The sequence below is a fragment of the Pipistrellus hanaki genome (genome assembly GCF_964339955.1).
Source record: "Pipistrellus hanaki genome assembly, chromosome: 1".
Lineage (NCBI taxonomy): Eukaryota > Metazoa > Chordata > Mammalia > Chiroptera > Vespertilionidae > Pipistrellus > Pipistrellus hanaki.
In genome coordinates, this window is record NC_140503.1 from 48,181,338 (window position 1) to 48,191,014 (window position 9,677).

Below are 9,677 nucleotides of genomic sequence, written 5' to 3' on the forward strand. Positions count from 1 at the left end.
ATTATAAATGGAAGTCATTTCTTTTGTATCCCTCACTGCAACTAACCTAGAACCTTACAAATTAACTGATTCAACCTCTTGTTGAATGCATTACAGTCCTATGTTTTTATGTCCTGTTCCCTCCTGCCTTCGACATTGATCACTTTTCCTATATGCTTATTTACGTAAACTTTCTTGTTGAAACCTCGTAACAACCCTTATAAAACAGGTAGTGCCCTATCCGGTTTGGCTCAGTGGTTAGAGCATCAGCCTTTGGACTCAAGGGTCCCAGGTTCGATTCCGGTCAAGGGCATGTACCTTGCTTGCGGGCACATCCCCAGTAGGGGGTGTGCAGGAGGCAGCTGATCGATGTTTCTAACTCTCTATCCTTCTCCCTTCCTCTCTGTAAAAAAAAAAAAAAAAAAAAAAAAATCAATAAAATATATAAAAATAAATTAAAAATAAATAAAGTAGTATCCCAATCTTTTGTCATTTTTTTATTGAGGTTTAATGGACATATTAATTTTAGGTGTACAATATGATTTTATATTTGTATATAGTGCAAAATGATCATCACAATAATTCCAGTTAACATTTGTCACATATTATCTCCATTTGAAAAAACTAAGGCTCAGAGAAGTTAAATGTCTTGGCTGCAGTCCTATCACTTGAGTGTCACAGCTAGGATTTGTAATTGGCCTAATTCCAAAGCCTGTGCTCTTTCCACTACAGTTACCATTTGTTCACTCTGTTTACATTTGGCAGAAAGAGTGAAGGCTGGGGACAGTTTGGAACAGTCATCGAAGGAAATTGAATAGAAAATTAACCAATTGATTGTGTAAAATTCTACATGATCAATCACTTTATTTTCATTTCTTGGTCAAGTACTGCTTCAAAAAGATGCATGTGAATTTCAGTGAATACGGGGTGAAGGAAGAATATTGCAGGCAGAAGAGCACCCCAAGAAAATCACAGAGCACCAGTACTGGACTGGTATGGTGGGAAACAAAGTGAGTGGCTTGCTTTGGCAGGGCCTATTGGGCTTCAAGATAACTGTTGCCGAGTGTCTTCCAACCCCATAAAAAGTAGTCAGAGACAGAGATTCTGAGATCCCTACACAAATGTCCAGGCCCTAGAGTGCCAAATGGGAATTCTGTCCTGACACCTACCTCCCCCAGCTGGGGGCACAGGCTTGCAGTTTGGCTATGAGGATTATCCTTCTGAATCACCAAAGATTTGCTTGCTGTTTGACAGACCCTTCTTATTTTCTATTTCTTATTCAGATACCCACTTCGTTCCCCCAGTCTTGGGATTCTTTTGATGCAGGACTTTCACCATTGAGACTACTTCACAGTCAGATAGCCACTGTTGATTGAGAATTTAAAATTTTAGGAGGCAAAAATTGCCCAGGTGAAGTCAAGGCTGGAAGCCTCATAGCCCTCTTAGCAGTCCCACTAGGACCCGCTCAAACTCAGCCCTAGGTGCTGCTTAATTTCAGCAGATGCACTGCCTGTGCTCCAGGTGGGAGGGGGTGTTGGTTTTTGGCACCATTTCATCTCCAGGGCCTACAACAAGGTGCTTTTTTATTGTTGCATTTTACCACCGATTCACTTGGGTTACATGCAAGTGTATCACATAGGACAAGTCCGAAAACTTACCTCATGTTCATGGTTTCCTTATATAATACTTTCCCCTTCTGTCCTTGGTGACCTTCAGTAGCCATTGTTCCAGATCACAGAAAGGACATCAAGGGCCCGGTATAATTAATATACCATTAATGTGTGAATGACATAATTGACAAATGATCTTCAGCAGCTGATTTTGATCAGAAACCAGCTATCTTCCTAATGTAATACTAAGTTCTCTCCCTCAGTTGCCCTTATCCAATTTCTGTTTCCCACCACCACCCATTTTTGCTACCAGTTTGATTTCTTCTTTTAACTGGTTGGGAGATAAACTACACTATAGTTGATATATTAAAATTAACATGTCTGTGTGCTAAGCACTGCAAGGAACACAGAGAAGAATATAGTATGAGCCATGCCTTCAAGTTCAAAACAAGAAGGGGATACATAGAAACAAGATTATTCTAAGAGGCAGAACCTATAAAATACTGAGCACAAAGGAGAGATTAATTCAAAATGGGGAGAGATGAAGGAAGGCTTCCTAGAAGAGAGACAGTTGAGCTGAGCTTTGATGGTTATATTTTAGCAGGCAGCGATGGCAAAGAAATTTAAGAAATGGGAACAACAAGAATAAACATGTGGGGGGGAAACAATGTATGTAGTCTTAGGCATTTGGATGATAAGATATTAAAGATAAAGCTGCAGCCGAGACCGGTTTGGCTCAATGGATAGAGCGTCGGCTTGGGGACTGAAGGGTCCTGGGTTCGATTCCGGTCAAGGGCATGTACCTTGGTTGCGGGCATATCCCCAGTAGGGGGTGTGCAAGAGGCAGCTGATTGATGACTCTCTCTCATCGATGTTTCTAACTCTCTATCTCTCTCCCTTCCTCTCTGTAAGAAATCAATAAAATATATTAAGAAAAAAAAAGAACAGGTATCAACTTTAAAAAAAAAAAAAAAAAAAAAAAAGATAAAGCTGCAAAAAGTCCAGAAAATGAGGAATCGAGGACAGTTTTTAAGAAGGATAATGACTTGGTTAAAATTTTGCTTTAGAAATATGACCCCTGAGAGGCATGGAGTGGGGATTAGAATGGGTGGGAAAGCTCAGGATTTCCCAGGTGAAACTTGGACGAGTTTGGAGAATGGGGGGGAAAGGTTTGAGAGGCATTTTAGGAGAAATGCCCTTGGTTGGAGCATCATTCAATGTCATACCCATGCACTAAAAGGTTGCAGTTCCATTCCCAGTCAGGGAATCAGTAAACATATCTTTGAGTGAGGATTTAAAAAATAAAGTTTTGCCTGCCGGTGTGACTCATGGTTGAGTGACAACCAATGAACCAGCAGGTCATGGTTTGATTTCCTGTCAGGGCACATGCCCAGGTTGTGGGTTCAATCCCCAGTGTGGGGCGTGATTCTCTCATGATTGATGTTCCTATCCCTCCCTCCCTCTCCCTTCCTCTGAAATCAATAAAATAAAATAAAAAATGAATAAAAGTTTCAGGGTTTTGGTTAAAATTTTGTCAAGAGTTATACAAAAAAAAAAAAAAAAAAAAAAGAGTTATACAAACTGCCCTAGCTGGTTTAGCTCAGTGGATAGTGTCAGCCTGCAGACTGAAGGGTCTCCGGTCAAGGGCACATGCCTGGGTTGCAAGCTTGATCCCCATTAAGGGATGTACAGGAGGCAACTGATTAATGATTCTCTCTCATCACTGATGTTTCTCTCTCTTTCCCTCTCCCAAATCAATAAAGATATATTTTTTTAAAAAGAGTTACACAAAGTTATAAATATAACTTTCATGATAATTTCCTTCTTACAAAAATAAAGCCTTTTCTTCTGCCTTGCTTGTGTCCATCTTGACCTATTGCTTTCACCTTGACCAATATTAGCTCAACATTGTCTTTTCCAGTATTGCTGACTAGGCAGGGTTCATGAGTATGTCTTGGTCTAGGGCCTGTACATTGCCCAGAAATAGGGAGGCCTGGAGAGGTGGAAAGAAACACCTTTCTAGTGCCTTTATGAGACTTCACTCAAAATGATTTCTTAAAATCTGGACCTCAAGCTTGTGGATTATCTGTCTTGTTTTTGTTGTTGCTTTTTAATCAACCAAATGCCTTCTATTGGCAAGGTACTATGCATACTACTTAGGGCAAAAAACAAAAGCAAAAAAACTACGTCTCTACCCTCATGGTACTTAAAATATAGAGATAAGGTACATGAAAGGACACCACCATAATTCACTCATGCTTAGGAAGTGAGTAGAAAGGCAAAAGGTCTGTGGAGGGTAAGAAGCCATTGACTCAAGAGGTTTTACATTATGCTGTTCAATTATTCATGCATGTCTGGTTCTCTATTACAATAGGTAAACATTGTGAGACACTCCAAGTTTTGTATCATATCCTAGTCAGCTGTAGTGGATATTAAGGAGCTAAAGAATGTCCCAACTGGCATATCAAATTAACTTTTTCCATCGCAGCCCCAATTCTAGGCTATGCTGTGCCTGTGAGGTACACAGGTCCATTGGGACATGAGAGCCAGTCCCACTGTCACATAGATGATGGTGTCTCATTACTCTTCAGTTTGTAATCCTTTTCCAATCCATTCTTATTCCTCCTATTTCCACACCTGTTCTTTTTTTTTTTTTTTTTAATACTTATTTTTTTGATTTTTTTTTTACAGAGAGGAAGGGAGAGAGATAGAGTTAGAAACATCGATGAGCCGAAGCCGGTTTGGCTCAGTGGTAGAGCGTAGGTCTGCGGACTGAAAGGTCCCAGGTTCCATTCCGGTCAAGGGCATGTACCTTGGTTGCGGGCACATCCCCGGTAGGGGGTGTGCAAGAGGTAGCTGGTCGATGTTTCTCTCTCATCGACGTTTCTAGCTATCTCTCTCCCTTTCTCTCTGTTAAAAATCAATAAAATATATTTAAAAAAGAAAAGAAATATCGATGAGAGAAACATCGATCAGCTACTCCTGCACACCCACTACCGGGGATGTGTCTGCAACCAATGTACATGCCCTTGTCGGGCATCAAACCTGGGACCTTTCAGTCCACAGACCAACGCTCTATCCACTGAGCCAAACCGGTTTCTGCCCACACCTGTTCTTTTGGAAATCCGTGCTCCCTTAGAAAATACCACCATTCCAAGACCTAACTCATATCTAATATGGAATTATGTAATTCCATACTTAATGTTCAGACCACCTCTGGAATAATGCTCATTAATAGGTGTTATATTTTGAAGAACATGAATAAACTAGAAGTATCCAGAAAATAGTGATAAGAACAGCTAAGAGGCTTTTCAGTTTAAATAAAAACAAGGGTTCTAAGGATCTTTCACTTGTAGACCTAAATAAGTCAAGATAGCAGTCCTACAATAAATATCTGAGGAACTAGCAAATAGCAAGAAACCAGATTTATGCTCTAGAATATAGAATAGGACCCTATGTGAGCTTATAGGAAGATCAAAAGAATGATTGCAACTGTTTACAAAAAAAAAAAAAAAAAAAAATGTGCTTCTTCAATAAGTAGTGACTTCTGCCGAGCCAGCTCGATGGTTGAATGTCGATCCATGAACAAGGAGGTCATGGTTCGATTTCAGTCAGAGCACATGCCTGGATTGCATTTGCAGGCTTGATCCTGAGCAGGGAGCATGCAGGAGGCAGCCAATCAATGATTCTTTCTCATTATGTTTCTAGTTCTCTCTCCCTCTCCTTTCCTCTCTCTGAAATCAATTAAAACATTTTTTAAAAGTAGTGACCATCATCTCTGGAAAAACATAACCAGAAGCAGGATAATTGCATTAGTCAGGGTTCTCTAGAGCAGTGTTTCCCAACCTTCTCTCATGATGAGAATCACCTGGTGGAGTTGTTAAAACACAGATTCCTGAATCCCAACTAAGAAGTGCTAAACTAGGATTTTTGGGAACATATAGGTAAAATTGTATACTTAACTAGTGCTCTAAGACAGATGTTATATACAGAGCACTAAGTTAGGTATGCAATTTTACCTATATGTTCTCAAAAATTCTAGAGAACCCTCTAGAGCAGTGTTTCCCAAACTTCTCTCATGATGAGAATCACCTGGTGGAGTTGTTAAAACACAGATTCCTGAATCCCAACTAAGAAGTGCTAAACTAGAATTTTTGAGAACATATAGGTAAAATTGCATACCTAACTTAGTGCTCTGTATATAAAATCTGTCTTAGAGCACTAGTTAAGTATACAATTTTACCTATATGTTCCCAAAAATCCTAGTTTAGCACTTCTTAGTTGGGATTCAGGAATCTGTGTTTTAACAACTCCACCAGGTGATTCTCATCATGAGAGAAGGTTGGGAAACACTGCTCTAGAGGTAGCTGACAAATCATGGAAGCTGATAAATTCCATAACATTAGCATAGGAAAGCGATTCCTCTGATGATTATATTTAAGAACAAAGACCATTTTGCACATATGGCTCCTCCAATTCTAGACTTTTTTTAGGGGTGGAGAACTAAATACATTCAGGAAGTTTGTACTAGGAATTCTAACAACGCAATGGGCTTGTTTTACTTTGCTGTGATTCAGGATGGCCACAATTTTTTGCTACCGTTTCTATTAACAGGTGTAGTCTATTTTCCTCCCCTTGAATCAGGGCTAGTCTCATTACTGGCTTTGACCAACAGAAGGTGACAAAATGATACTGTGCCTGTTCCAGGCTTGGCAGTTTCTTCTTAGAGCTCTGAGCCATCATGTAAACAGGTCTACCAAGCTATCCCTCAGAGGTCACATTGAGAGAAATGCTGTGAGTTTCCAGCTGTCCCAGCCACCCCAACGGAAGCATCAAACATCTAAAGGGGGGCAGGGTGGACATTCTACCCCAGTGGAGCTCCCAGCTGGATGCAGCCACGTGAGGAACACCAGTCATACCACACAGAGATGAGCTACGAGCTACTCCTGCCTTGCCAGTGCCCAACTACCAGCAAATGTTGTGTTTTAAGCCACTAAGATTTGGGTGGTTACAGGAAAGAGATACATTTATTTGGGGCATCCGAAATCTTTGCACCAAGTAAGCCTTTTACTTTGCTGGAATAGTCTTTGGTAGAATTTTGGCCACAGAGGTCCAGATGTATATAGACTAACTAGGTCTTGACATAGGAGTTAAATTAACTGTGATGTTTTGTTTTAAATGCAGTTATATGGTCGTTGACAGGCCACATACATGAAGGTGGAGATGAAAAATTCCTAGTGCCTAGTGATATGGTAGCTGTCAGAACATCATAGCACAAAGGTTGCATAAGTCAGCAAGGCAGAGGGTGCTTTAACCTGGGTGTGGATGAGGATGACTGTGAAGCTCCTTAAAGGTGGTTCCTGAGGAAATGTCTAATGAGGAGTTGTGGAAAATGGAACAGCAACGCGTAGCTGAAGAAGAGGCAAGAAAAAAGAAAACTAGAAGAAAGAGGCCATCTCCCCACCCCCACAAGAAAATTCAGTGAAGGGTGTAAGCAGAAGCTTTTGCAGACCTCAGAAAGCTCATTAAAAAGTGTGAAAATGGCCGAAACCAGTTTGGCTCAGTGATAGAGCGTCGATCTGCAGACTGAAAGGTCCCAGGTTCGATTCCAGTCAAGGGCATGTACCTTGGTTGCAGGCACACCCATGGTAGTGGGTGTGCAAGAGGCAGCTGATCGATGATTCTCTCTCATTGATGTTTCTGACTCTCTATCCCGCTCTCTTCCTCTCTGTAAAAAAATCAATAAAATATATTTTTTTTAAAAAGAAAATAACTTTAAAAAAAAAGTGTGAAAATGTCTCTCCCTTCCTCTCTGAAATCACCTAAAATATATTTTAAAAGGTGTGAAAACATGGACCACAACATTGAAAAGTTTTCATTAATAAAGAGGAATGTTCATGGTGTGTATCTGGCTACAAGCAAATCTATGAAGGTAAAGTTAATTTATTATTGAAAAATATATATTTTTTATTGATTTCAGAGAAAGAAGGGAGGAGAGATAGAAACATCAATGATGAGACTCATTGATGGGCTGCCTCCTGCAAGCCCCACACTGGGAATCAAGCCCACATCCTGGGCATGTGCCCTTGACTGGAATCGAACTGTGACCTCCTAGTTCATACCGTAGGCTGTTGCTCTACTATTGAGCCACACCAGCTGGGCTGCCTAACACAATTAGGAGAGTATGAAAAATTCTAGTTGTTTCTCCATAAAATTTTCTTTTAGGTCATAGAGAATAAATGGTTTCCTCTCCTGCACCAATTTTGATCCACTAGTAGTAACAGCCTCACACACAGCACTGGGCGGTTCTGGTGGGTGATGCTCCTGCTGTGACTGCAAGGCAAGGGAAGCAAGCATGTGTGCTGGGAATCTTCTGACCCTCTGGTAGAAGAAAAACTCCAACTACTTTCTTAGTAACTAGCTGCTTGTATATAAGAGGAAGATGAGCACAAACCCTGATCTATAGTTCAGCACCTTGCTAGGCTACAATTTGTAACCAAAGGCAAGAGTATTTGGGTGGTGAGGTGGGATGAAGCAAGCATCGAGTGAACTTACATTCGTAAGTATGCACTATATGCTCTCCACACTCGCTATCTCATTTAATTCTGATAACCTATGTTTTATAAAAATTGAAAAATTGGGCTCAGAAAGCTTCAGATGTTCAAAACTGCACAATTCAAAGCCCAATCTGTCTGACACTAAAGCATCCCAAAAATCATCTGTGTGGCCCATGACAGGATACACAGGAGAGAGGAGACTGTCCCTAGTAGACCCAACCACAAAATTGGTAACATTTAACTTTCTCAGTAAGAAATACTTGTTTTGGATATGTCTTAATTGAAGACAATTACTGAAATCTATAACTGAGAGGATATTTCAATCTTAATATATCTAATATCATGACACATATTGGATAAGTCTTGAATAAACAAGAAAATCCACTATGTTTCCAGAGGTTTTGTAAGTCAAGTGAAAAATCAGGGTGCATTTTTCTAAGGAATTAAACTATTCCCATTTATGAAACACTAATAATAAAATGTCCACAGAGTTTATATTTTAATTTCAGTGTTACAAATGCCATTTTTAAAACAGAGCTAGTTTTCTGTATGTCAAAGTGTTATGGTTCAAATGATGAAGTGTGCTTGCAGCTAAAATAAAGTCACCAGAGTAAGAAAAACGTTTCAAATATCAGTTTATCACTTGCATATTAACAACAATAAAAATAAGGATTTGCTGACAAAAGAATTTTAAAGTATTTGGACAACTATCACTGAAATTTTCATTTTGACATAAGATGCAGCAAAATATGTAAAACACCGAAACAAAGCACAAAAAGTTAAAATATTAAAAATTTTCTTTCTTACTGTTCATTACTAATCACATTTTCCTGTAACTAACTACAGTACCTTATAAGCTCCTGCATTAACAATTCAGGTTTATGCCACAAATACTTGCATTAAATAAATTTAAAAATAATAAGGCTTTATCTAATAAAAATTCAGTAGCAATTATTGAACAGGTCAACAGGTAGTTGTGCATCTAAATCTGATGTAATCTTAAAAAATAGAGAAATATATCTGTCCTTTTTGTGTTTGGGAACACCAAGAGGAGTCCTTTATGCAGAATTCTCCCCATCTTATCCCTTGGCACAGACCCTGGGTTTTCCAGTGGCAAAGTCCTACATCCACCACAGGCTCCTTGAAGACAGGCTACTTGCTCTTTCCCCAGTAAGATGGCAGACATGAACCACTCTTCCATTCTCTGGCCCCCCTGCCCCTGCCCTCCACCCTTCCACATCTTGCAGCTTAATCAAGTATTTTTTAAAATGTTATTTTATATCCAAATTTCTTTACCACAGTCCATCTTCCATCTCTACACATACTATGTTGAAGCATGTTTGATATTGACAATTACTACAGTGTAACATTTAATAATACAAAAAAGACAAACAGCCATAACTAAATGAATACAAACACCAAATGCAAATATGCACTTGTCAATTATGCAAATGTCAACCTCAGAGAGATCACTATTTTTGAATTCCAAGATGTGTAAACTGTTATACAAAAACTAATTATAAAACACAAA